We start from the raw sequence: 27,070 nt of genomic DNA, 5'->3' as shown, positions 1-27,070 counted from the left end.
TCATTTCAATCTAATACATGCATGCTAGTATACTTGATTCGTGATTACTGGGTTATTCTTATGTGATGAACTTGTCCTTTAACCCACACCTTAACATGTATAGCACTATGCGTAGTGCTATAGGAGTAGCGCCCGCCCATATTCTAGTGGTCATGTTAATTTAACAACATTACACCCTCTTCGTTGCGACAATGTTGGGTAGTCAACATTGCGGTACACAATGGGTTGACCTGTTTATTCACATGCCGGTGATATGTTAATCTTGTTAACTAAGTATGTCATGTGAATTGTTCTAAATTTTATGCTAATACTCATATTTCCCAAAAATGGAGAGTTATAATCAAGATAGGAGTGATTTCCTTACCTTGACGATTAATTTCGCTCAATTTTCAACTTCACCAATGAGCTAGGGGTGATTTCCTTACCTCAGAGGTAGTTACCAACTTTTTTTTCGTTCTCGATGAAACCTTATATTTGAACGTTACTTTCATTTCAAGCTTTGAGACACGTTACACACTATCTTCGCAATTTAAAACAAATAATAATAATAATCTCTCGTGAACAAACTAAATTTACGATGCTTTCATTATCTATGTTACACTACGTGAAATCCATGATTATGCTATGTGAAACTAATTGAACATTTTATATGCTATGTGAAACTAATTGAATCTCTTATATGCTATGTGAAACTATGTGCTATGTGATGCATTTATGAAAACAATTTCCCCTTAAACAAAACGTTACGATCTAGCCTCACCTATTCTTTCTTGAATTTTTAAAAGTCTTCCTCTTAGATTTCGTGGACGAAATCTCCTAAAATAGGGGAGACTGTAACATCCGTCAAAATAGACTCCCAAAAATCCGACCCTTTTTGAAATTCGAATCCTAACCATGAACGAATGGAAATTTTCGCGAAGTGAATAATCGTTGAAAGCTCTTTATCCTAATTTAACTTGTTTATAAATTGGGTTATTTATTTATTCATTATTTAATTAAATAAATAAATAAATTAATTAATTATTAAAAGTTTTGTTACTTTCATTTTATAAAAATAATAATAACCTGGTTAATTTTGTTAAGGTTTCAAGTGAGATTTAAGGTTATATAACTTAACCAAGTTAACATTTCTGGTTAGCCAAGTTTTTAATAGTTAAGGGTGTTATTTGTAATATCTCAAAGTTTATTTCAAAAAAAATAATAGTGAAGACGGGACTCGAACCCGGGTCACCACCGAAACCAAACAACTGTATAACTAATCTACCACCGTCTTCACATGGGACAAACAGCCAATCTTCTAAATTTTACATAAGCGATAATTTCGTTTTCCTTTTCCAACAAAGTTGCCGCCACCAACTATTGACAGCAACAATCATGCTGTCCTTCCTTTTCTGTGTAACCGCTGCCTTCATTCCATTTCGGTTACACGCTATTTTATCGTGATTGACAATCAATACACGGTTTCCGTTACAAAACAATCACAATCATTTCCATACCTTGCAAGCCATGCAAAGGCTATAAGAACCGAGTTCCTACATTCTTGTCCGGACACACACACCATTCGAAAAACCCTCTCTACTCTCATTCTAAACACCATCACGTAAACTCATCCCCTCTCGACAAGACCGCAACCTTTTCGAATCAATGGCACGGTGCTCAAACTCTCTGTTAACACCTTGTCGGAACACTAGTACGTTGCCGGAGCATACATCGGAGACTAACCCGATACGTTTAGCCACCCTCTCACCGTTTCTTCACTCGCGAGAACGATAACGAACACATGTCGGAGCACCCTTGCAACTTGCCGGAGTTACCGGAGCCGTACGAAGATCGTGACAAGAATCCGTTTCCTTTTCGTGTCGGTATACATTTCTTATTCATTTTTTTTATTCTGTCGAAACATACATAACCTTCTCGATGACTATACACCATATGAAACAACTGATGTACAGTTCACTGAGCACGTCGCATGGGTTCGGAGTTTTCCAGAGATCGGTTCCTGTTGTTTCGGTATAAATTACTTGACTTTTGTTCTTCCTTTAATACTGTTGACACACATCTCATTTTAAAAATGTTCAAATCGACTTAAGATATGATTTTAATTCGTAACAGTCACGTTGATCTTTTTCATCAAAGTGTTATAGTAAAACACAAGATTGATAAAATGTATTATGTGTTAGGAAACTTTATTTGTAAGTATTGAAGAAAATCTCAATCAACTGGATCTCTGAAGAAGATAACAGTCCTGAAGAACACAGCAAGATGAAGAAAAATAGTTGGGACAACTAAAAAGCAAAGTATCTACTACAAAAAATCTCAAGTTGATAAAGAGTTGATTTGGATTATCAGAGAAGGTCATTTCTTGTGACACCTGTGTCACTTCAACCATCAAACAAATGCCAAACCAATGAAATATTGTATTTCATACTTGGGATTTGTAAAAATATGTGTATCATTTGCACATATCAACTCTTGTTCGATTTTAAGCTTTAAATCGCTTTCTGGAGGGTTATACGCGCTCTGATGCGTAAAAATAACCAGCTTAATCCAACGAACACTCCGGAATAGTGACATAGGCTTAACATACCTCAAATAACCTTTACATAACTTATAAATAAGTTTTGAAGGCTTTGGTATGGCAAAAACAAGTTAATTCGCTTACAGGGACTAAACTTGACAAACTGCGAAAGTATGCCAATTTGAACTGTAACAAACATTCCGGAACCTGACCATAAGTTAAACACACCTTAAATATCCTCTACAAAGCTTAGAAATAGGCTTTGAGGTGTTCGGTGTGCTAAAATAAACTTTTGGATCATTCAGGGACTAAAAGTGTCAAAAAGTGCATAAGTTTGCACTTTCGCGCATAACTTACGTTCTGAATACACCCGGACATCCAAAAATTTATGTAAACATCATAATATTATGCCTTAGTGTTTGGCATGAGAAAAATCCATTCGTCGCGCAATTTGGATCGTTTTTCGCGCTTATGCGCATTCCGTCGTAATTAAGCGAACATCGCGTTCGTACGACCAAACGAACTGACATCCGGCATATTTTTGAGCATGTTTCATGTCCAAGATGTTTAGGCATCATTTTAGGGCCTTAAAGTTGGCTTTACGGGCCTTAGAAGTGTTGGAAATGGCTTAAATATACAACAGGGACTAAAACTGTCATTTCTGAAAGTTTGTGCGGATCAGACAAGGCCAGGCGGCCCGCCTGAGTTTTGTGTGTATCCTGACGTGGGCCGCATCAGACTTACAGACCAGATTTAATGTTTTGATCCACTTGCAATGGCCTTTCGATCACCAAAAGGGCAACGCCACGTGTCAAATCCCTATGGTGGGGGCAAAATAAGCCACCACAACTTTGCGACAAGTGTACGGATTGGATCGTGGCACGATATTCAAGAAACGATCCTAACAGTCTTGCTTTTCCTATAAATACTCCCCCCCTTTTGGTTAAAAACCCACAAAACTGATCAAAGAGCTCTAAGTTGATGCTATTGCTTCATACCTGAGCTCCTGGATCAAGTTTAGCTTTCGGGGACCCTTCGTAAGTGTTCTTTCGTTCTTTTAATCGCTTTCTAGTGCTAAAGTCAAACTTTGTTTGACTTTCTGCGTTGACCAGCTTATGGTCAACACGAAGTTCGTTAGAACTTCATAACGTGAGCGTGATCACGATGGTTATAGTTCATAGTGACTATACCTACTGATTACCACGTTATCTTGGCTCAGTGACGAGTCGTAGTTTCGGCCAAAATGCGCATTCTTGCGTATTTTGTAACCAAACTACTCGTGGGTGTCAAAACCGTTTGTTTTGATACCAAACCTGTTTTCTAAACTTAGTTAAGCATGTTCTAACATGCTTAACTCGTCACTTTTAGTATAGTGCTTATATAGGGTCGTAAGGTAAGGGATCTAAACAATCGCTTATACTTTCGAACCCGACCCATTTGGTCGATCATTAGGATCCGACCAAACACATTAGGTGACCATAGCTGTATAGGGAATAACCTTCCGAGGTTATACCTTATGGTCACGATGTTAGGCGTTCCAAACGCGTTTTACGCGAACGACGCGTTAAGGTAGCATAAGCTACCTAAACGGGTCGTAATGGGTCGTAAGCACTTAGGTTAGGTTTCATTTTAGTATATAGGCTTTGTTAAACCATATTACACGAGTCTCCATACTCGTTTGGTTTACGAACCCGCATACTGTCCGATCCTCCGATTTAGGTCCGATATATTAATATAGCTACCTACTAGGTGCCGTTTGATATCCGTGATCTCTAGCATTGTTTGGTTGTTACTCAAGGACTACTAAGCAATCTCAGGTGAGTACATAGTCCCTTCTTTTACTGTTTTCAACTGTTTTGGGGTGAAGCATGTGTACCTATCTGTTATTTTCATGATTTCAAAGTATAATTGATTATACATGTTAGTATTTATCTTTTGACAAACTAAATGACTATCTATGGTTTAAACACTGATTTCTCAAAGATTACAAAATTAATTGTTGGAATAGTACTTATTTTGTTCACCAGACCGGTTGGTAGTATGATATAGCGCTATAGGACTAGACACCCCATTCCTGTTGTCATGGAATGTCTGAAACCAATTTGTTTCTCCATCCAAATAGGGATTTCCTTTGTGGTATCCTTATAGTCTCAAAGGTGTAGTTTGATGCACTAGGTATGAATGAATTCTTAAATCGCACCTTTAAAGTATATTTTGATATACTCCCAAAAGTACAGTTTGATATACTCTCATGTGTGGTAATTGTACAGAACCAACATATATATTTTATCAACAAACCAAAACATATTTTTAATATGTTATTTACAAATCCAAAGTATACTGTTAATATGCTACTATAAGGTTATTCGTTTAACCTTACATTATTTTACAAAGCATAACTTTTGATTTATTCAAACACTTTGTTTTGTACATTTTTACTTGTGGTTTAAGAAATCTCATTTCACTTACCATACTTAACTTTTGTTTATACATTACATGGTTTACATTTAACTTGAGTTATACAATAACCTTGGACTATTGGTTTAAACATGAACATTCTATATTAGTGGTTTGGTTTGCGTAAGTAACTTAAGTAACGAGGCGTGTGTAATATGATACAAGCATGGTGGATACGCCGTTGGTACTTCTATATATAAGTGTTTGTATGGTATTACATATCGTAGTGTTATTTGAATCATTTCAATTTAAGTCATATAACACTTTATACAAATAACATACTTTTCATAAGACATTGTTTTACAACAACTTATCTTATACAAACTCATTTTTACCAGGTTATCCATTTAACCTTACATTTAATTATGCATATCATCTGATCTTATCTTTTTTCAAATGATTTACAAGACAAAGCAAATTACAAGGTTCATGACTGACTGTTATTAAACGTTTTCTTTAAACTCAAGTCATGAATCCTGTATTCACAAAACCTATGTATCTCACATGCATTTTTATGCTGACGTACCTATTTTTACACATGTTTCAGGTGCTGTCTTGAGATGATTGTTGATACATGCTACATTTAGGATGGACTCGTGCCTTAGCAACTTTAAAACTTGGAAGATCATAGTTGTACTTATTTGATTGTATTAGAACAATGAGTTCATTTAATCAATAAAACAATATTTCAATTTCCATGTGTTATGAAACAATGATTCTGTTACAACACACCCCGACGTTTCCGCCACGTTTTGTTGTTCCACGTGGTCGGGGTGTGACAGAAAAGTTGGTATCAGAGCCAATGGTTATAGGGAATTAGGTTATTAGTAATGCTTTGACCTAGACTATAACCTTCCTAGGACCCTAACACAAGTTTTCTTGTGTTTAGTTTTAAAACAATACCGTCACTTATTCTTAGGTGACAACCACAATAATAACATAAATTTCTATCCCGCTTTGAAAACTAATCATCTGTTCTAGGATGATTTATTATATGGTTTTGAACCCTTTAAGTTTTCAAAATCCCGTCAAATTTGGTCTAAATAATGTGAACACGTGCAATATGGAAGAGTGGATGCCTGTACTCTGAGTTTTTTGTCTAAGGCTAGAGTGTTCATACAAATCCACATAATCGGACCAGTCACTCTTACCTGGGAACTCTTGGGGTGAGTGTCCACTTATAGGCGAGCATGTCTTCGCGATACATTATTTTTGACCTATTTACTTTGATTAATCACCAGGGTCGTTTGTTGCTTTGTAGTAACAAACAAATGACCACTATCCTCGCTTTCATCATATTTGTATCATCTCATTCTTTTCGTCTAATTCTCTCACTCGTTTCCTCTCATGTCTCCTCTTTTAGAATGCCTCCTCGATGCGACAATCAGATGGCGAATGCCGAACTGGTGGAAATCATCGCGCAGCAAATGGCTGCTGCCTTCCCAAATCTTTATGCTCAACTGATTCAAGCCACCAACAACAACAATGCTCCATGCAATTTCAAGAATTTTAACTCGGCTAAACCGCTCAAGTTTAGTGGTTCTGAGGGAGCAACTGGGCTTCTTCAATGGTTCGAGAGCATTGAGAATACTTTCCGTCACGTTCAGTGTCCTGAAAATCGCAAGGTCGAGTTTTCTTCAAGTGTGTTTCAGAAGTGCGCTCTTGCGTGGTGGAACGGGGTTATGAAAGACCGCGGTGCTGAGGTTGCATTAGCACAGACTTGGGCCGAGCTTAGGGCTCTTATGATGAAGGAATTCTGTCCTCGTCATGAGCTAAGGGCTCTAGAAAGGGAATTTGATGATTTGAAGCAAGACAGTGGGGAACATCGAGCCTATACTGACCGCTATGAGGAATTGAGCTTGTTATGCCCTGCTATGTTTACGCCTCTGGATAAGACGATTGAGAAATACATTGATGGTCTTCCTGACGTAGTTCAGGATATCATTACTGGCAGCAACCCTACTACTGTCAGACAAGCCATTGAATTGGCTGCCACTCTGACTGAATCCCATATCAGGAAGCGCAAGCTGTTTCGGAAGGGCGACTTAAGACCATCTGACAAGACTACTCATGTGGAACTAAAGGAATAAAATGCTGAGGTGTCCAAGAAGAAGAAGCGCAAAGCCTCTCAAAATTACGTTGTAACTGCTCAAGACAAACAGGTTGCACCAAACCAGCCAGCACAACCTCGCAAAAGACAAAACTATGTTGGTACCGCACCCTTGTGCAACAAGTGCAACCGTCATCACCTAGAGCAAGAGCAGTGTCACAAATGTACCCACTGTGGGCGGTTGGGACATTTGATCAATGTTTGTCGTTATGCAAATCAAGCTGCTGCAAACCCAGCTGCTGCTCAAGCACGGTTCCCTCCGGGGTCATGTTATAACTGTGGTGACCTTACCCACTACACGAACAATTGCCCAAGACTTGTTAACATACCTCCAGCGCGTGGACGAGTGTTTAACATCAATGAGGCAAACATGAACGATGATGCAGCAGTGAACAATTAGTGTTTTGTGTTTCCATGGTTGTTATCTTTTGACACTTCAAGACAATTCCGTTGTTACATAAATAAAGATTTGTTGTTTTTATTTCTGCAAAATTTATGCGTTTGTGTGAATGCTTGATGCAACCTTATGATGTCAACCCAAAGACAAACTACCCGTGTGGTTCTGTCATTTTATGATCACTTGTGATCTCCCCAAGAACCTTAAACACTCGTTTCTTTTAAGAAACAAAGCTAAACTCTTATTGAGAATCCCTCTATCTTTATATATAGATCTTTAAAAATCATTAAAGTGCCAAATGCAATCCATGGATTGGATTCAGAGTGTGCTTTAAATATCCATACCTAAAGGTAACAAAATAAAGAATCAAGTTAACTAAATTTGTGCTTATGTGCTTTCTTACATGTTTTGTGGTTGTATGTGATCCATCCAAATCCTCATAGAATCTTTCATATCTCATACGAGAGATTCATAATAGGATATCCAAAGATACTATCTTAAATCCTTAATGGACTTCAACATAGTAGTTAAGTTTCTCGGGTTATAAAGTATTATTCTATAATTGGACCTCTTGAATGGTCTGGTTAAACAGATTGATTTTGAAAATCTGATTAGAAGTATCATGTGATGATGTAACTAAAAAGGATCCCTTAAGTGGTCTGTTTAAAGAGATCGTACGACGGTCTAGTTAAGAAGATCATGTGTTGATCTAGTTAAAAAGATCGTTCGTTGATCTAATTAAAAGGATCCTTTGGTGGTCTAGTCGAGTCGCTTCATGTTTATTCAAGTAATTTTTCCTACGCATTATGAAATGGACTGTGCGGACTGTGCAAGGAATTACGTAATTATGGAGGCCTACATAATTATGGAATTCAGTGCACAGGAGCCACAGGGAGCTTCGTCATGTGTTAAGACCTAGTGACAAGAATAATGATACGGGAGAAGTCTTGGACCTCGACCAATGTCATTTATTCTCACACTCCCCCAATTCTGATCTCAATCACACACCAAGTTTCCTATGATAAGCCTTCATAAGAAATGTTCTTCTGTCCGTAGTCAAGGAATTCACTTTGAGGTTTAACAAATTCGCTAAGAGTCCTAATATGGCCCAGAGTTTTACGTAAGGGTTCAATGGATCTATTAGAAGGCGAAACCGTCACAGCTGTCCTCACAAGTTTCCTCTAGAATTAAATTTCGGGACGAAATTTCCTAAAGTAGGGGAGACTGTGACACCTGTGTCACTTCAACCATCAAACAAATACCAAACCAATGAAATATTGTATTTCATACTTGGGATTTGTAAAAATATGTGTATCATTTGCACATATCAACTCTTGTTCGATTTTGAGCTTTAAATCGCTTTCTGGAGGGTTATACGCGCTCTGATGCGGTAAAATAACCAGTTTAATCCAACGAACACTTCAGAATAGTGACATAGGCTTAACATACCTTAAATAACCTTTACATAACTTATAAATAAGTTTTGAAGGCTTTGGTATGGCAAAAACAAGTTAATTCGCTTACATGGACTAAACTTGACAAACTACGAAAATATGCCAATTTGAACTGTAACAAACATTTCGGAACCTGACCATAAGTTAAACACACCTTAAATATCCTCTACAAAGCTTAGAAATAGGCTTTGAGGTGTTCGGTGTGCTAAAATAAACTTTTGGATCATTCAGGGACTAAAAGTGTCAAAAAGTGCATAAGTTTGCACTTTCGCGCATAACTTACGTTCTGAATACACCCGGACATCCAAAAATTTATGTAAGCATCATAATATTATGCCTTAGTGTTTGGCATGAGAAAAATCCATTCGTCGCGTAATTTGGATCGTTTTTCGCGCTTATGCGCATTCCGTCGTAATTAAGCGAACATCGCGTTCGTACGACCAAACGAACTGACATCCGGCATATTTTTGAGCATGTTTCATGTCCACGATGTTTAGGCATCATTTTAGGGCCTTAAAGTTGGCTTTATGGGCCTTAGAAGTGTTGGAAATGGCTTAAATATGCAACAGGGACTAAAACAGTCATTTCTGAAAGTTTGTGCGGATTAGACAAGGCCAGGCGGCCCGCCTGAGTTTTGTGTGTATCCTGACGCGGGCCGCATCAGACTTACAGACCAGATTCAATGTTTTGATCCACTTGCAATGGCCTTTCGATCACCCAAAGGGCAACGCCACGTGTCAAATCCCTATGGTGGGGGCAAAATAAGCCACCACAACTTTGCGACAAGTGTACGGATTGGATCGTGGCACGATATTCAAGAAACGATCCTAACGGTCTTGCTTTTCCAATAAATACCCCCCCCCCCTTTGGTTAAAAACCCACAAAACTGATCAAAGAGCTCTAAGTTGATGCTATTGCTTCATACCTGAGCTCCTGGATCAAGTTTAGCTTTCGGGGACCCTTCGTAAGTGTTCTTTCGTTCTTTTAATCGCTTTCTAGTGCTAAAGTCAAACTTTGTTTGACTTTCTGCGTTGACCAGCTTATGGTCAACACGAAGTTCGTTAGAACTTCATAACCAGAGCGTGATCACGATGGTTATAGTCCGTAGTGACTATACCTACTGATTACCACGTTATCTAGGCTCAGTGACGAGTCGTAGTTTCGGCCAAAATGCGCATTCTTGCGTATTTTGTAACTAAACTACTCGTGGGTGTCAAAACCGTTTGTTTTGATACCAAACCTGTTTTCTAAACTTAGTTAAGAATGTTCTAACATGCTTAACTCGTCACTTTTAGTATAGTGCTTATATAGGGTCGTAAGGTAAGCGATCTAAACAATCGCTTATACTTTCGAACCCGACCCATTTGGTCGATCATTAGGATCCAACCAAACACATTAGGTGACCATAGCTGTATAGGGAATAACCTTCCGAGGTTATACCTTATGGTTACGATGTTAGGCGTTCCAAACGCGCTTTACGCGAACGACGCGTTAAGGTAGCATAAGCTACCTATGTGACAACTGGCAAAAATAATGGTAATTCCGTACAACTTAAACACTTGGTTTAACATTTAATTTCCCTCTTTACGATTTAATTATCGCATGATTAGGTTGTACAAAGTCTAGCAATCATAGGACGTGGTTAAAAATGCTAAAAAAATATTAACACAATCGCTATGTCGCGAGAAAACCGCAAACTATGTCCTAATATGTTGGCAAAATGCTGAAAAAACTATTCACCTGAGCACACTATTCATGCCAGCTAGTTCTGAAAACTGTCAAAACGAGCAACGAAGGGCACAGGTGCACTTGGTAGATGGAATACAAATAAAAATCCCGAATTAGGGGCACTGAATCATTAAAACACTTTAAATTCCGGAAAAACGTGTCGTTGAAATATGTTCGAACCGCGCCAAATTATAACCAAAAATAAAATGTCCGCGGCACTAAAATTCAGCATTTTAATGTCCGTAGAACTTGTAAATAATATTTTACATCATAAATAAGCCCAGGGATATCAATGGGATACCCGAAATATAAACTCCCGGTGCTACGCCACAACTTTCACACATTGTCCAAGTTCGAGCCGATAGGCGAATAAATTATATTTCTACCATCCAATCTCCTAAACTAAAAGGCTAGCGAACTAGTTAGCGATATTTTGGTGTCACAAACGCCTTGAATAAATGCTATAATGTTGATGGTAAATTAGAACCCTAGCTCACGGTACTACACTACAACTTTTGTATATCACCCGATATCGAACCGGTGAGCGAGCTAGCGGTATTTTAACCATCCAAAACCTATACCCACTAGACTAGTAAACTAATTAGAGTTCATTTAGAACTCTAAACTATTATTAACACCCTAATTACCCTACCTAAATTAATTACCTAAATTAACATATTAGTGTATCTATATATATGTAACAAAAAAAAATTATTAATATAAACTTATAACCCCCCAAATCGGTCATGGTGGACCCTACCACAAGATCACCTACAAAAAAGTTTAGAGTATGGTGCTAGATATGAAGAGCATGGTATGTGAAATTATTTATTAAACACCTTACTTCTTTCAATTATTCATATCACCTTCACACTCATTTTTATCATTCAAAATATCAACCAACACTCCCTTCCCCTGGTTCTTGGTCTCGGCCTCAAACCACCACAATAATACCACCATTTTCTTTGATTAAACACCCCATTTTCACCTAAATTAAGCCTATACAAGACCATCTAAGCATCACTTATACATGGAGCACATTTAGGGCTTTGGTTGGAGCTTAATCTTTTCTAAATAATCATCTTAGGACACTTGCAAAGTGGTAAGCCTCTTACTTATCATTTTTAAGCTTGTTATCATATGTAGATTATTAAAGTACTTGTTGATCATCTTGAAATCAAAGAAAAATTCCACTTAAAACCCTAAACCAAAACTTAACAACTTACTAAATGTGAAGTATTATGTGATTATTATGTGTTATAGAGTTGTATGAGCTTGCTTATCTTGGTTAAAATAAGTTGTTTAAACTTATAATTTAAGTTGAGCATGTTGTTTATTTAGTGTAGTAAACTAGATTAGTGATGATCTTGATGGGTTAGTCTCAAAAATATGATTTAAACAACTAGATTTTTAAATCAAGAAAGATCATCACCCTTAAACTCATGAGCTTTATATATATGTGAGCTTAAACTTGAAAGATTAAAGATTTAAAGGACTAAACTTGATGATTAAAGACTAATAAGTGTGAATTTTTACTAAAAACAAGTGATTTAATAAATGGTTATGAAAACTACACTTAAAAGTCTTGGATTTCAAGACATAAAAGTGTTGGATTTTTTTTGAAACTTTATATATATAAGTGCTCATGATTTAAGAAAATAGTAGTAGAAATTTAGTTACTTAAAGTTGTATTTTGAGGAGATTAATACATTGATGATGATTTGGAAATTTAAAAAAAATTGGTTATTAAACATGTTTTGAATACATGGGAAAAATGCCATAGTTTAGGGAAACTATGGCGAAATTTTATAAAGATCTAATCGCGATTAAAATAAGATTAACATGGTGATTAGCATGGTTAATCGTGATTAGTGATTTTAATGGTGATTAACAGCCTTAATCGTGATTAGACAAACCCTAATGACAAGGGTTAAGTCTTAACCATACATGAGATATTTAAAACACTAAAAGGGTTTTATTAAATAAAATGGGTAAAACTAAAAGTGTATAAATCAATATAATTTTTGGAGAAAAATTATATATATTTTCAATACCTTATTTCGTGTATATAATACATGTATAAGTATGTGTATGTACTAGTACTAGGAAAATGTACTAAAATAACACATACAATTTTTATAATAAATATACACTTACACTACGACCGAAACCTTACAAACATTCACAAGTGTGATGTTAGTCGCGAACCGTCGCGCCTACTAAAAATGCACAATTGTAATACCATAACTTAAGGCGCGAGCATCGGACGACGCTTTTTGCATAATCGGCAAAACGGACCATCTCCACACCAAAAATATAAAAACAACTCACGGCGACAATTATAACAAACAAACATATTCTAGACGTTCGAAAAATTTACATGCACGACAACGAAAATCCGGAACGTTAATGCAAAAATAACACTAAGTATAGTTATAAAAATTACTAGTATGATTAGTAAAAGTTTACCAAAAATGCATAAACTTAAATATTGGGCTAGGCACAATGTCTTAAACACATGGGCAATGGCCCATTCTAATAAAACACTAAATAAGCCCACTCTAATAAATAAAATGGGATAAGCCCAAATACAATATTAAGATGGGCTAAGCCCACTAACTTAAAGATGTAAACTAGGCCCAATGACACTAAATGTGGGCTAGGCCCAATGTAAAATTACTTGTATAATTTTTATAAATGTATATTATAAAAATACATGTATATTTTATAAAAAAATATATTGTACAAATACACGTATAAATACGGTATACCTACACGTATAAATACGGTATACCTACACGTATAAATACAGTATACGCACACGTATAAAGCACATAAATACAGTATACATACGATATATGTATAAAAGACTCTAGTACATGACAATATACACACATACACTTGTTGAAGTGTACTCTCTCACTAAGGTTGTATACATACGACAACGTATTTTGACGTTAAAAATAAATATTTTTAACACTTTTTACACTTATATTTGTGTAACAAATATAAAGTCTCGAATCGAAGTATACCAGAAACAAATGCCAACATATTACTAAAAATATACAAGTGTTCCAAAAACTATATGAAAATAATAAACGTTCAAGATGAACAACGAGTACAAGGTCTAGGAAAGACCGACGTGTCTAATGAGTTAGAACCCTTGTAGGTTGACTCACGCTTACGGAACACGGTTGCTAGAGCTTATTGCTGGACGCAATACTGTGAGTTCATGTCCCCCTTTTTCTTTAACGTTTTGGTTTACAACTTTCGGGGGGAAATACATGTCAAACATAGGTATGATTAAGTTATGGAATGAACTCTTAGATCATGTGAGCATAGGCTGTAACTGAGGTGCCATTAATCCTTTTGAGGACCAAGGAACAAAGGTTAGATCTAATGGGTACGGGCGAGCCCCACTCACGGTCCAGGAGTGACCACTAGAGTGCTGTTGTGTCCATCGTCGAGAGTTCGACACTTAAATTGCCTACGCGGGTTGAGTACCTCCTATGTCGTCACATATATTAATGTCCTTGCAAAACATTAATGATCAACATGTTCATAGACGCTTTACATACCTACTTATAAACTGAACTTTCAAATGTTTTTGAGATTCATTTGATGCGCGTTACACATAAAACACATGAACTCGCTCAACTTTTGTTGATGTTTTCAAACTCACATGTATTTCAGGAAACTAATGAAACTTGGGTGCTGGTGTTTACTATGAAGCTTTTGGAGTACATGTCATCGATGTCATCCCTTTTGGAGGGTTTGGTCCATATATCTCATCTTCAATGAGATATAGGATGCAAAGCCTTATGTTTTAAACTTGTGTTGAACTCATCTTTTGTAAAACTTATAACTTATGTCATTTGGCATTTTAAACAAACTTATGATGTGTAATATTTTTATTATGTCAATGGATGAACATCGTATGTTTTTATTCATGTAGTTGTTTACTTATATCGTATGCAATGAGAACTAATCAAGTTCACACCACGCGCTTCCGCTAATGAACGGGTGTGACAACCTAAACGGGTCGTAATGGGTCGTAAGCACTTAGGTTAGGTTTCATTTTAGTATATAGGCTTTGTTAAACCATATTACACGAGTCTCCATACTCGTTTGGTTTACGAACCCGCATACTGTCCGATCCTTCGATTTAGGTCCGGTATATTAATATAGCTACCTACTAGGTGCCGTTTGATATCCGTGATCTCTAGCATTGTTTGGTTGTTACTCAAGGACTACTAAGCAATCTCAAGTGAGTACATAGTCCCCTCTTTTACTGTTTTCAACTGTTTTGGGGTGAAGCATGTGTACCTATCTGTTATTTTCATGATTTCAAAGTATAATTGATTATACATGTTAGTATTTATCTTTTGACAAACTAAATGACTATCTATGGTTTAAACACTGATTTCTCAAAGATTACAAAATTAATTGTTGGAATAGTACTTATTTTGTTCACCAGACCGGTTGGTAGTATGATATAGCGCTATAGGACTAGACACCCCATTCCTGTTGTCATGGAATGTCTGAAACCAATTTGTTTCTCCATCCAAATAGGGATTTCCTTTGTGGTATCCTTATAGTCTCAAAGGTGTAGTTTGATGCACTAGGTCTGAATGAATTCTTAAATCACACCTTTAAAGTATATTTTGATATACTCCTAAAAGTACAGTTTGATATACTCTCATGTGTGGTAATTGTACAGAACCAACATATATATTTTATCAACAAACCAAAACATATTTTTAATATGTTATTTACAAATCCAAAGTATACTGTTAATATGCTACTATAAGGTTATTCGTTTAACCTTACATTATTTTACAAAGCATAACTTTTGATTTATTCAAACACTTTGTTTTGTACATTTTTACTTGTGGTTTAAGAAATCTCATTTCACTTACCATACTTAACTTTTGTTTATACATTACATGGTTTACATTTAACTTGAGTTATACAATAACCTTGGACTATTGGTTTAAACATGAACATTCTATATTAGTGGTTTGGTTTGCGTAAGTAACTTAAGTAACGAGGCGTGTGTAATATGATACAAGCATGGTGGATACGCCACTGGTACTTCCTATATATAAGTGTTTGTATGGTATTACATATCGTAGTGTTATTTGAATCATTTCAATTTAAGTCATATAACACTTTATACAAATAACATACTTTTCATAAGACATTGTTTTACAACAACTTATCTTATACAAACTCATTTTTACTAGGTTATCCATTTAACCTTACATTTAATTATACATATCATCTGATCTTATCGTTTTTCAAATGATTTACAAGACAAAGCAAATTACAAGGTTCATGACTGACTGTTATTAAACGTTTTCTTTAAACTCAAGTCATGAATCCTATATTCACAAAACCTACGTATCTCACATGCATTTTTATGCTGACATACCTATTTTTACACATGTTTCAGGTGCTGTCTTGAGATGATTGTTGATACATGCTACATTTAGGATGGACTCGTGCCTTAGCAACTTTAAAACTTGGAAGATCATAGTTGTACTTATTTGATTGTATTAGAACAATGAGTTCATTTAATCAATAAAACAATATTTCAATTTCCATGTGTTATGAAACAATGATTCTGTTACAACACTCCCCGACGTTTCCGCCACGTTTTGTTGTTCCATGTGGTCGGGGTGTGACATTTCTGATGGATCTGATGATATTTTTGATGAAATATCATCAGTTTCTGACAAATTCTGATGATCAAACTTTCTGATGATTTGTTCACCAGAATTTCTGATGAAGTGGCTTATCAGAAATTCTGATAACAGACCCACTTGTCTAAAATCACAACTCTATCCTGCCACCCATGACCGAAGCATGACATTATTGGTTTTCATGATTACAAATGCAACTTGAATGATAGATTCAATGAATATGTCAAATTGCTACTTTATGCAGGACTTATTGCATGAATAAACAATTGTTTATTCATGTCCACAGCCGTCTATAAATAGAAGGCTCGAGAGACAGAAGATACTTGAGTTTGAAGCTTAGCATTCACATACAAACACTCAAACTCCAACTGCTCTTCTCACCCACAGAAATCAAGATTCATTTGTATTAGATAATAATCTTACAATCACCTTGTTAAACTAATTTGTTTCAAAGTGATATAAACTTGATAATTCTGTAGGTCTTGTTTCTTGAAAGTCTGATTTTCATTTCCGCACATCTTTTTCACATATACTGAAATCACTTGCCATATTACGTAAAAAGAAGTTGTTAAGGCCATACTGGGTCCAACAATTGGTATCAAAGCAGATTGAATAAATTATTTTCAAACGATCAATTGCTCTTCTTCTTTTTTTTCTAAATATGGCCAGCTTTCAAACCTGGAATAATGCTTTTAACATTGGTTCTATGTCCAAACCTCCGACTCTGGTCAGAGAGGAATACCCCCAATGGAAAATCAGGGTGGTCAATTTCCTTAATGGTCATGACCGAGCTCTGTTTCAATCCATTGAAAGGGGTCCACATATACCAATGACTGAAATGCCAACAATTCCAGCAACTGACCAAACACCAGGAATCCCTGCCTCTCGTGCTCCCAAAAGTGAAATAAACTGGAGCCCGGAAGACAAGGATCTGGTGGTTAAGGATGAAAGAGCAAAATCACTCTTAATAATGGCCATCCCTAATGACATATTTTCACAAGTTGATGCTTGTGCATCAGCCAAGGAAATATGGGATCAGTTGGAAAATCTTTGTGAAGGAGGAGAAAGGATGAAGAGAAACAAGAGAACAAACAATGTCTCATCCTATGAAAGGTTTAAAAGTTTACCTAATGAAAAGTTAAATGACACATATCAAAGGTTCACAAAACTTTTAAACGGACTAAAGAAATTTGGAATAACTAAATCAAATGATGAAAGAAACATTAAATTTCTTGATGCTTTGCCTAGAGAATGGAGAAGTCTCACAATGACTTTGTCCTCAACCTTAGAACTAGGAAACATGAGTCTTCACGACTTATATAGCATCTTGATCCCCAGAGAGGAAGAAATATTTGAAGAAACCATTCAAAGAGGGGGATCTTTAACTCTTGTCTCTAACTCACAAAGACAAACAACTTCCAATGATCCACAACCATCAAACAGCCAGGCCTTTGAAACTTCTGATTCATCATCAGATTTTTCAGCCTTTGCTGATGCAATAGCACTGCTCACCAAAACATTTGAGCAAAGGTTGAGGGGAGGAGGCAAGAGGTACCAGAGGAGTGATAGAAGGAGGATGGATGATAGATCTAAAGAAGATATTAGATCTAAGGATAAAGGAAAGGCTGAGGTGGTGTGTTACAAGTGCAAGCAAAAAGGTCATTATGCATCTGAGTTCAAGACCAAGAAGCTGAAAGATGTTGCTTACTATGAAAAGAAGCTTGAGGAAGCTAAGAAGCAACAACAACAAGTCAGCTTAGTTGCTGGAACAGATACATGGCTATCTGATGACTCTTCTGATGAAGAAGAAGAAGAAATGGCCAACTTCTGTCTCATGGCACTTTCTGATGACATACCAGAGACTTCAGGACAACAGGTAAGTTTAGACAATCTTGATCTTGAACACAAGCTAAATGAGCTCATGTCAGATTTTTTAAACCTGCAAGTTAAACACCAATCAGATGGTAAAAATCTGATGAGTTGCAGAGGACCTTGAATAAAATCATTCTTGAAAACCAATTACTGATAGAACAAAGTTTAGATCAAAGAGCTAAAATTGAGTTCTATGAAAATGAAAGAAGAGATCTTTACAAGAAAATCAATGATAAAGAAATTAATGTAAGAGGTTTTCAAGAAGCAAAAGAATTCATAAATTTCATAGAGTCCAATCCAATGAACAAAGGAGAAGGGTTGGGTTATATAAGAACAAACAATAACAAACCTACTGTCTTTGTAAAAGCTACTCAACAGACTTCTGATAAAAACTTATCAGAATCTGATTCTGAAACTTGCAAATCAACATGTTCTGAATACTCCTTTGACAAGCCAAATTTTGAACCAAAAAGAAGTGAATGCAGTCAAGAGTTTGTAAAAACTCCAGAAGCAGTTCACTCATCTTTTCAAAACTATCCCTTCATTCCATCACAAGAAGGAAAATCAGAAATTTCTGATGATTCCTGTATGTGTGTTGAAATACTGAAGCTTGTTCAACACCATCTCCAAAAGAAAAACAAAAATTCTGTTAGTGGCTCAGCATCCAACAGAAATTCTGATGAAAGGTCATCTAGAAGAATTAATAGAACCAGAATATCATCAGAAAGTGTACCCAAGCATGCCTGGTTACCTAAAACCCTCTAATCATTTCATTTCAGGACCATCATGTGCAGCAGATGTGGTACTGCGACTCAGGAAGCTCCAAGCACATGACTGGAGATAGGAGCTTACTCAGCAACTTTGTCTCAAAGCTGGGTAAAATGGTGAACTTTGGAAACGGAGTGAAAGGAAGGGTAATGGGATACGGATGTATCAGGTATGGATGTTTGACCATTGAAAGAGTAGCTTATGTTGAAGGCTTAAAATATAATTTGCTGAGCTGTGGTCAATTCTGTGACAAAGGTTTTCAGGTAACATTTTTACCAGAAAAATGCTTGCTAATAGGTATGGATGATAATAAAATATATTTGAGTGGGAAAAGGATAAGATAATCAATTTATTACTTTGACTTCAAAGAAGAAAATGAACATCCTAAACTATGTTTATTTTCAAAAATTAACAAAGGAAGTAGTTGGTTGTGGCATAAAAGATTGGCTCACTTAAATTTCAAAAACCTAAACAAATTAGCAAGTAAAGGTCTGGTAAAAGGGTTACCTTTCATATCCTCTAAAAAGGATAAAATTTGTGATGCTTGTGAGATGGGAAAGTCAAAAAGAAGCTCTCACAAGTCAATTTCTGAATCTTCCATTACACAAAATTTGAAACTTTTACACATGGATTTGTGTGGACCCATAGGTACAGAGAGTTTTTCTGGGAAGAAATATATACTAGTAATAGTTGATGATTTTTCCAGATACACATGGGTTGAATTTTTGAGAAAGAAAAGTGAAACACCTGATTTGATCATTAATTTTATAAAGAAAATTGAAAATCTGTTAAAACTAACAGTAAGAAGGATCAGATCAGACAATGGGATTTCTTGTAAACAAAGGAATCTCTCATGACTTTTCTGCTCCCAGAACCCCTCAACAAAATGGGGTTGTTGAAAGAAAAAATAGAACCTTAGTAGAAGCGGCCAGAACAATGCTTGCATATGCCAAAATGCCCTCTCACTTTTGGGCAGAAGCAATTGCAAATGCATGTTTTACTCAAAACAGAACTCTCATCAACAAATGGCTAAACAAAACACCCTACAACATAATAAATAATAGAATTCCAAGTGTAAAATTTTTACACACATTTGGTTGTAGATGTTTTGTTTTCAATGATTTTGAAAGCCTTGAAAAATTTGACAGAAAAGTAGAAAAAGGTATTTTTCTTGGATATTCATTGTCCTCAAAAGCTTATAGAATTTTTATTCTTAATACAAGGACAATCAGAGAAAGTTTATATGTCTCATTTGATGACTCATCAGAGAGTGAAGTTTCTGATGAATACATGAAAGAAATAAACTTTTCTGACAAACAAGAAAATTATGAGCATCTCTTTGAAATGATATCAGAAGATCTTTTAGAACATGATAAAGCTTGTACATTTAAATCATCAGGAATATCATGTACTAACCCTGAAGAACAAGTAAATAGTACAACAGAAAATCAAAATCCTGGTGCTTTACATGAAATAGAGGTAACTGAACAGGGGGAAACTTCAAATTCATCAGAACCAACAATTGTTCAAAACAAGTTAAGATGGATCAAAGGGCATGTTCATTCTGATATCATTGGCAATCCAGCTGATGGTGTGAGAACAAGATCTGCAACTGCACATGAATGTGCATATGTTGGGTTCTTAAGCACAATAGAACCCAAATCTGCCAAAGAAGCTCAGAATGATCCAGATTGGATACAAGCTATGCAAGAAGAGCTGGATTAATTCGAAAAGAGCAAGGTATGGGATCTGGTACCCAAGCCCAAAGATAAATTTGTCATAGGCTCAAAATGGGTATACAGGAATAAATCTGATGAAAATGGCATAATCACAAGGAACAAAGCAAGGTTAGTAGTCAAAGGTTACTGTCAACAAGAAGGTATTGATTATGATGAAACCTTTGCACCAGTAGCTAGATTAGAAGCTGTGAGAATTTTTCTTGCTTATGCTGCATCCAAGGATTTCAAAGTTTATCAAATGGATGTAAAATTAGCTTTCCTAAATGGTAAAATTGAAGAAGAAGTTTATGTGCAACAACCTGAAGGCTTTGTTGATCCAAAATTTCAAAATCATGTTTATAGATTAAATAAAGCCTTGTATGGATTGAAGCAAGCTCCAAGAGCCTAGTATGAAACATTATCAAACTTCTTACTCAATTCTGGATTTACCAAAGGTACTATAGACACCACACTGTTTCTCAAAACACACAAAAACCATACCTTGTTGGTTCAGATATATGTTGATGACATTATATTTGGATCAACAAATGAAAAATTTTGCAAAAAGTTTCAAAACTTAATGACCAGCCATTTTGAAATGAGCATGATGGGTGAATTAACCTTTTTCTTAGGGTTACAAGTCAAACAAAGAATTGATGGAATATTTTTGAGTCAATCAAAATATGTCAAAACAATTCTACAAAAATATTCACTTGAAAACTGCTCAGTTTCAAAAACTCCCATGGCAACAGGGAACAAATCGGATTCTGATAAAGATGGAATAAGTGTAGATATTAAAACCTATAGAGGGATGATAGGGTCATTGTTATACTTAACTGCAAGTAGACCAGACATCATGTTTGCTACATGCTTTCTGGCCAGATATCAATGTGACCCTAAGGAATCTCATTTAAAAGCTGTAAAAAGGGTTTTCAAATATCTAAAAGGCACTTCAAAACTTGGTCTCTGGTATCCAAAGGATACAAACCTTGAATTAATTGCATACACAGATGCAGATTATGCAGGGTGTAAGATTGATAGAAAAAGCACATCTGGTGCTTGTCAAATCTTAGGGGAAAAATTGGTATGTTGGGCAAGCAAGAAGCAAAACTGTGTTGCCACATCAACAGCAGAGTCAGAATATGTTGCAGCAGCAAGCTGTTGTTCACAAGTGTTGTGGATGCAAATTCAACTGAAGGACTATGGAGTAAATCTGACAAAATTACCAATTTTGTGTGATTCAAAGAGTGCAATTGCAATAACAGAAAATCCAATTCATCACTCAAGAACCAAACACATAGATGTCAGATATCACTTCATAAAAGATCATGTGGAGAAAGGTAACATTGAAATGTATTTTGTTCCAACTGAAAACCAAATTGGTGATATATTTACAAAACCCCTTGATGAAAAGAGACATAATTTTTTGATCAGCAAACTTGGCATGGTCAACATAAGAGATGAAAATGTTTCAGAAATAAAAGCAAAACAAAATGAAAACCAAGTTGATAATCATCAAGTTACTGAGAATGAAAGGACAATTAAACAAAATTCTGATGCAGAAATTCATCTATCTGATGAAAAATCAGAAGATCTAATAAATCATCAATAAAATGTGATGATTTACCAGAAATTCTGATTTACATCAGGAACTTTTGTTTAATTATGCAGAATAATCAGTAATCATCAAAAGTCCATATCTTCATACATATTCCATTTGTATAAATTTTTTTTTGTTTGTTGTTTAAAAAAAAGGGGAAAACATTGATGACATGCATGAAGATAAAATTAAATCCAAAGAATTCAATCGTCACAAATAATTTTTTTTAAAAAAGGGATTTTTTAAACATGCAACGTCATTCAGTTATAAGGAGTTTAACAGAAAGACGTAAGCACCAATATCACTAGGAGCTATGAAAGTAGCCGCCCACCTATTGAATGCTTACTCACATAAAAGGCTCAGTAGACTGTCATATTCACTGCAATAGATATCGTCTTAAATGAAAAGAAGAAATTTTTTTTGTTAATATGAAACTATCACTTTCACCTATAAATATTAACAATCAGAAAAAGACATTCTTCACAACAAAATCTTCTCTTCAAAAGCCTACCATCAGAAAAACTTCTTATTTCAAAATGAACCACCCAAGATCAATGGAATCCAACCAATTTCCTCCCAAACTTTACGAACATCATAATCTCAGATTAAGATCCAACTTAGAAGGACCTGCATGGGAGGACTGCAGGTTTGTGTACAATATGATCATGAGAAGTCCTTTGGGCTTTGCCATGTCTACACATGTCACCATATATCCAGAACTTCTTCAGGAGTTCTGGTGGAATGCTCAAGTTGTTATGAGTGGCACTTCTATGTGGATAAGAAGTGAGGTTATGGGGGTAGAGATCAGCCTAAAAGAGGAAACACTCAGAGATGTCCTCAAATTGGGTGACTATCGAAGAATCAGTATATTGGAAAATGTAGAAGTGCAAAGGACCTTGACTGAAATGGGCTACAATTCAAGCAATGTGTCAAGGCAAATTTGCAAATCTGGGTTCATACCACCTTTTCAATATTTGGTAACACAGCTGAGAGTCTGCTTCTCGAAAAAGACAGGACACTTTAATGAGCTGTCTTACAGGATGATGGAAGTGGCGCATGCTATTGTATAGGAAAAACCTTACAATTATGCTAAGTTTCTCATGAGAGACTTAGAAGGAAACGTCCATGACCGTAATCCTTTTCTGATCTACCCTCGTTTCGTAACCAAAGTAATCACAAGTCAACTTGACTTTGGTGGTGTGAGAAGTTGTTATACAAGAGCTGAACTGGCACTTCAAGAAAACTTAAGAGTTGCTTCCCTGGTTCCATCAACCTTTCATATAGGAAGAATAACCAGTCTCTGGTTATATGTGAAGTGCATGTATAACGTGTTGGATGAAGATGATGAGTAGTTAGGTCTATCTGTGTTTATTTTAGCTTGTTAAATTTTTTTTGTGTGTGTTCTAACCCACTTTTGTTCAGTAATATATTCAGTTTTTAATAATTAAATGTTAGTTAAATATGTCAATAGGTCCAGGGGGAACTAAGAAATCTTGTCTGAGGATAACAAGGAAAATCTGGTAAGAATCAAATGAAATCTGATAGGATATGATAAATCATCAGAATCTGATAAAATTTATCAGAAATTTCATCAAAACATCAGAAATCAGATGCAAAGAAACAACAAAAATCTAGATTATTTTTAGATATGTTTCTTTCAATTTTTTCTGAGGACTGGAACAAGCTATATGAAAGAGACTTCCTGATACACCAGAACAAAAATGCGGAGTTCACAAGATCAAGGTAAGAAATTTTATCAGACTCCACTCATTCCCTCTCATCTTTAAAAAAATGATATATATATTTTTGATTCAGACTCCTATAAATGAATCAAATGTCTTCTAATGATATAAATATAGGAAAATACAACTCTTTATGAAACATTTAGAGATCTTATATATATCATTAAAAAGACAACATGGGAAAGCACTCAATTAAAGAAAGGGCTTTTGATTGGACCAATTCTGAAATCAAAAAGGGTCCCACATAAAAAGGTGCAAGTTGGATACTAGTGTTTATCTTTTAAAAATCGTTGGAATCTCTAATTGTCTTGAATGAGATATACATTAAATTAGAGAGAAACCAAGGGTTTTCCAAAAACGGTTGCGTCTTTAAAAGATTAAAACAATATTAAGGTGTCATAAAACACCTTGAATACAAACAACCCACGAAAAACACACAATAATCTCTGTCTCGGTTCACTATAAATATCCCCTCCAACAACAGAGACGTCCATCTTCAATCTCAATTCTCAAAACCCTAAAAACCCTAAAAACCCTTTTCAAAAGCAAAAACCCAAATCCTAAATGGCTGCCTCAAACAACAGTCCACCTCCAGTTGAACACTCTGTTCCCCTAATCATTGAAGCTGAATATCTTCCTTTGAAGAACAACAATGAAGCAATGAACACCAATATCGAACAATATGATGTGAAGTGTCAAATTCTCATTGAGTTTCTGATCAGAAGCCCAATAGCTCATGCTCTTACAAAGACCAGAGAGGTACCAGAAAGATTGCTACAACAGGTTGTAAACACTCTCGAAGCTCATAGTACAAATATGGAGCTAACAGCACATGTATGGGAAGTTATCTTCATCAAAATCACACCAGAGAAAATAAGGGAATGTTTGGAACTACCCTTAAATCAAGAGTATGAAGATGCACCACCAAAAGAATACATGTTTGAACAACTTGATGCTGTAATGGGATGCAAGGCAAAGATTTCAAAAATCAACGAGTTCAAGAGGAACAAGCTACCTGCCTTCTGGCAAGTATTGATGGAAATATTGAATAAATGTTTATCATCCAAGATCGGAGGTACGGATCAGATAAATATGAATATTCTAACAATGATGTTCAGCCTTATAACTGGGTTGAATATTGATTTTGGAACAGAAATATTTAATCTGATCAAAAGATCAATTCTAACCAAAACTGGAAAGATAGATTCACATCTACCATTTCCCAGATTTTTGTCCATCATAATTTCTGATGCTTTTTCTGAAAGAAATCTGCAAACTCCAAAATCAAAATATATGTGGAGATCAGAAATTATGAGACCTTGGAGTGCTGCAGGGTCATGGAAGTCAGACTTTGATGTACCTGTTCTACCAGAAAATATGATGGATTTTGTACCAGAAAATTCATCATACAGAGCAGAATACATGAGAATGTTAAGTAGGCAAGCAGAAACAAAAGAAGGATTTGAAAAGTTGTCACCCATGGAGCATGATGCAGAAGAATCAAGCACACCAAGAATAGAGTGGCAGGATGAATCTGATCCACATCCGGCTGATAAAGATGTGCATATGATTCATGCAACAGAAGAACATCATGCTGAAGGCTCATATATTGGAGAAACAGGTGCAACAAAATCTAAACTCAATATATTTTATACTTCTGAAAGTGATTCTGATGAATCAATTCAACCAAGATATGAAATATTACAAAGAAGCATTGTTTTTACAAAAAAAAAATGTGAGTGAAACAAAAGACCCATTTTCTGAGTCAGACACTGAGGAGGAAAATGTGGTAACAACAGGTGGAGATCAGTTCACTGATCAAGGAAACCTGGATGAGAAAAATAAAAGTTTCTCAACAACTCATGGAGAATCTGAAAAGGTTCAAGGATGTGAGGAAAACCAGGACTTGAATTTGTTTCAAATTTCTGGTGAGGAAACAGAGAATTTGGATACTTCCAATCCTCTTAACCTCAGAACATTAGAAAATGTGTTTTCTGGTGGTATTGAAAGAGAAACATCTGTTGTTTCTCCTATTTCCCAAGAACAACCATCTATGTCTCCAAAACAACTTCATAAAGAACTTGAAGATGAAGCTGCTACTGAGAAAACAGTCATGAACGAAAAACTTGATCTGATACTGGAAGAAATCAAAAATCAAAAATCAGAAGTCAAAGCTCTATCAGAGACTGTCAAAGCTATGTAGAAACAAACTGAAGAAAATAGTGCAGCTCTCAAAGAAATACAAAAGTTATCAGAAAACAAAGGAACTTCTTCGGAAATGGAAAAGGCTCTTAAAGAACTGCATGATATCAAGAAAAAGATGACAGAGATTGCAACTGCAAGAGAAAGTTCAAGTTCAGGAAGGCTTCTTGAAGAAATACAACTTCTCAGAGCCAACAGCAGCAGTCTAACTAAGGCTTTTGAAAAGTTGGTACTGGAATTAAGTGAACAAAGAAATAAAGAAAATCAGGAGTTTCAGAAGATAAAGAAGCAAGAAGAAACAAACAGTCAATCTCTTACTAACATTCACTTGCTAGTAAAAAGATTACAATACAATGTTGCCACCTTGGCAAAAGTTGATCTTCATAAACTAAAGACTCCAATTCCACGAGAAAGACAAGCAAAAGAATCTTAAAGTCCCCAACATCAACCAGAAACCATCCAACAAGAACAAATGAAGCAAACAGAAGCTGTAACAGTTCAAAAAGAAAAGCAGACCATGGGTCCACCACCAGATAAACAAAAGTTACCCATGGGTCCTCCACCAAGCATATCAAAGCCAGACACTTCAAGTTTCCAACATAGAGAATACACTTCAGCTCAACCATCAACTACAACCATCACTGGAGAAACAGAATTTAGCATAAGGATGGACACAAAAGAGAAGCGAAGAATGGAACATGAAGTGACCTCTTCAAAAAGGCCAAGAAAAATAATGAGAGAAGACACAGAAGGCAACATCAAAGAATCAGAAGTGTTGGAAGGTGATCTACACACAATC

The sequence above is a fragment of the Helianthus annuus genome, chromosome 7, assembly GCF_002127325.2.
Source record: "Helianthus annuus cultivar XRQ/B chromosome 7, HanXRQr2.0-SUNRISE, whole genome shotgun sequence".
Classification (NCBI taxonomy): Eukaryota; Viridiplantae; Streptophyta; class Magnoliopsida; order Asterales; family Asteraceae; genus Helianthus; species Helianthus annuus.
This window is presented reverse-complemented; position numbering follows the sequence as displayed.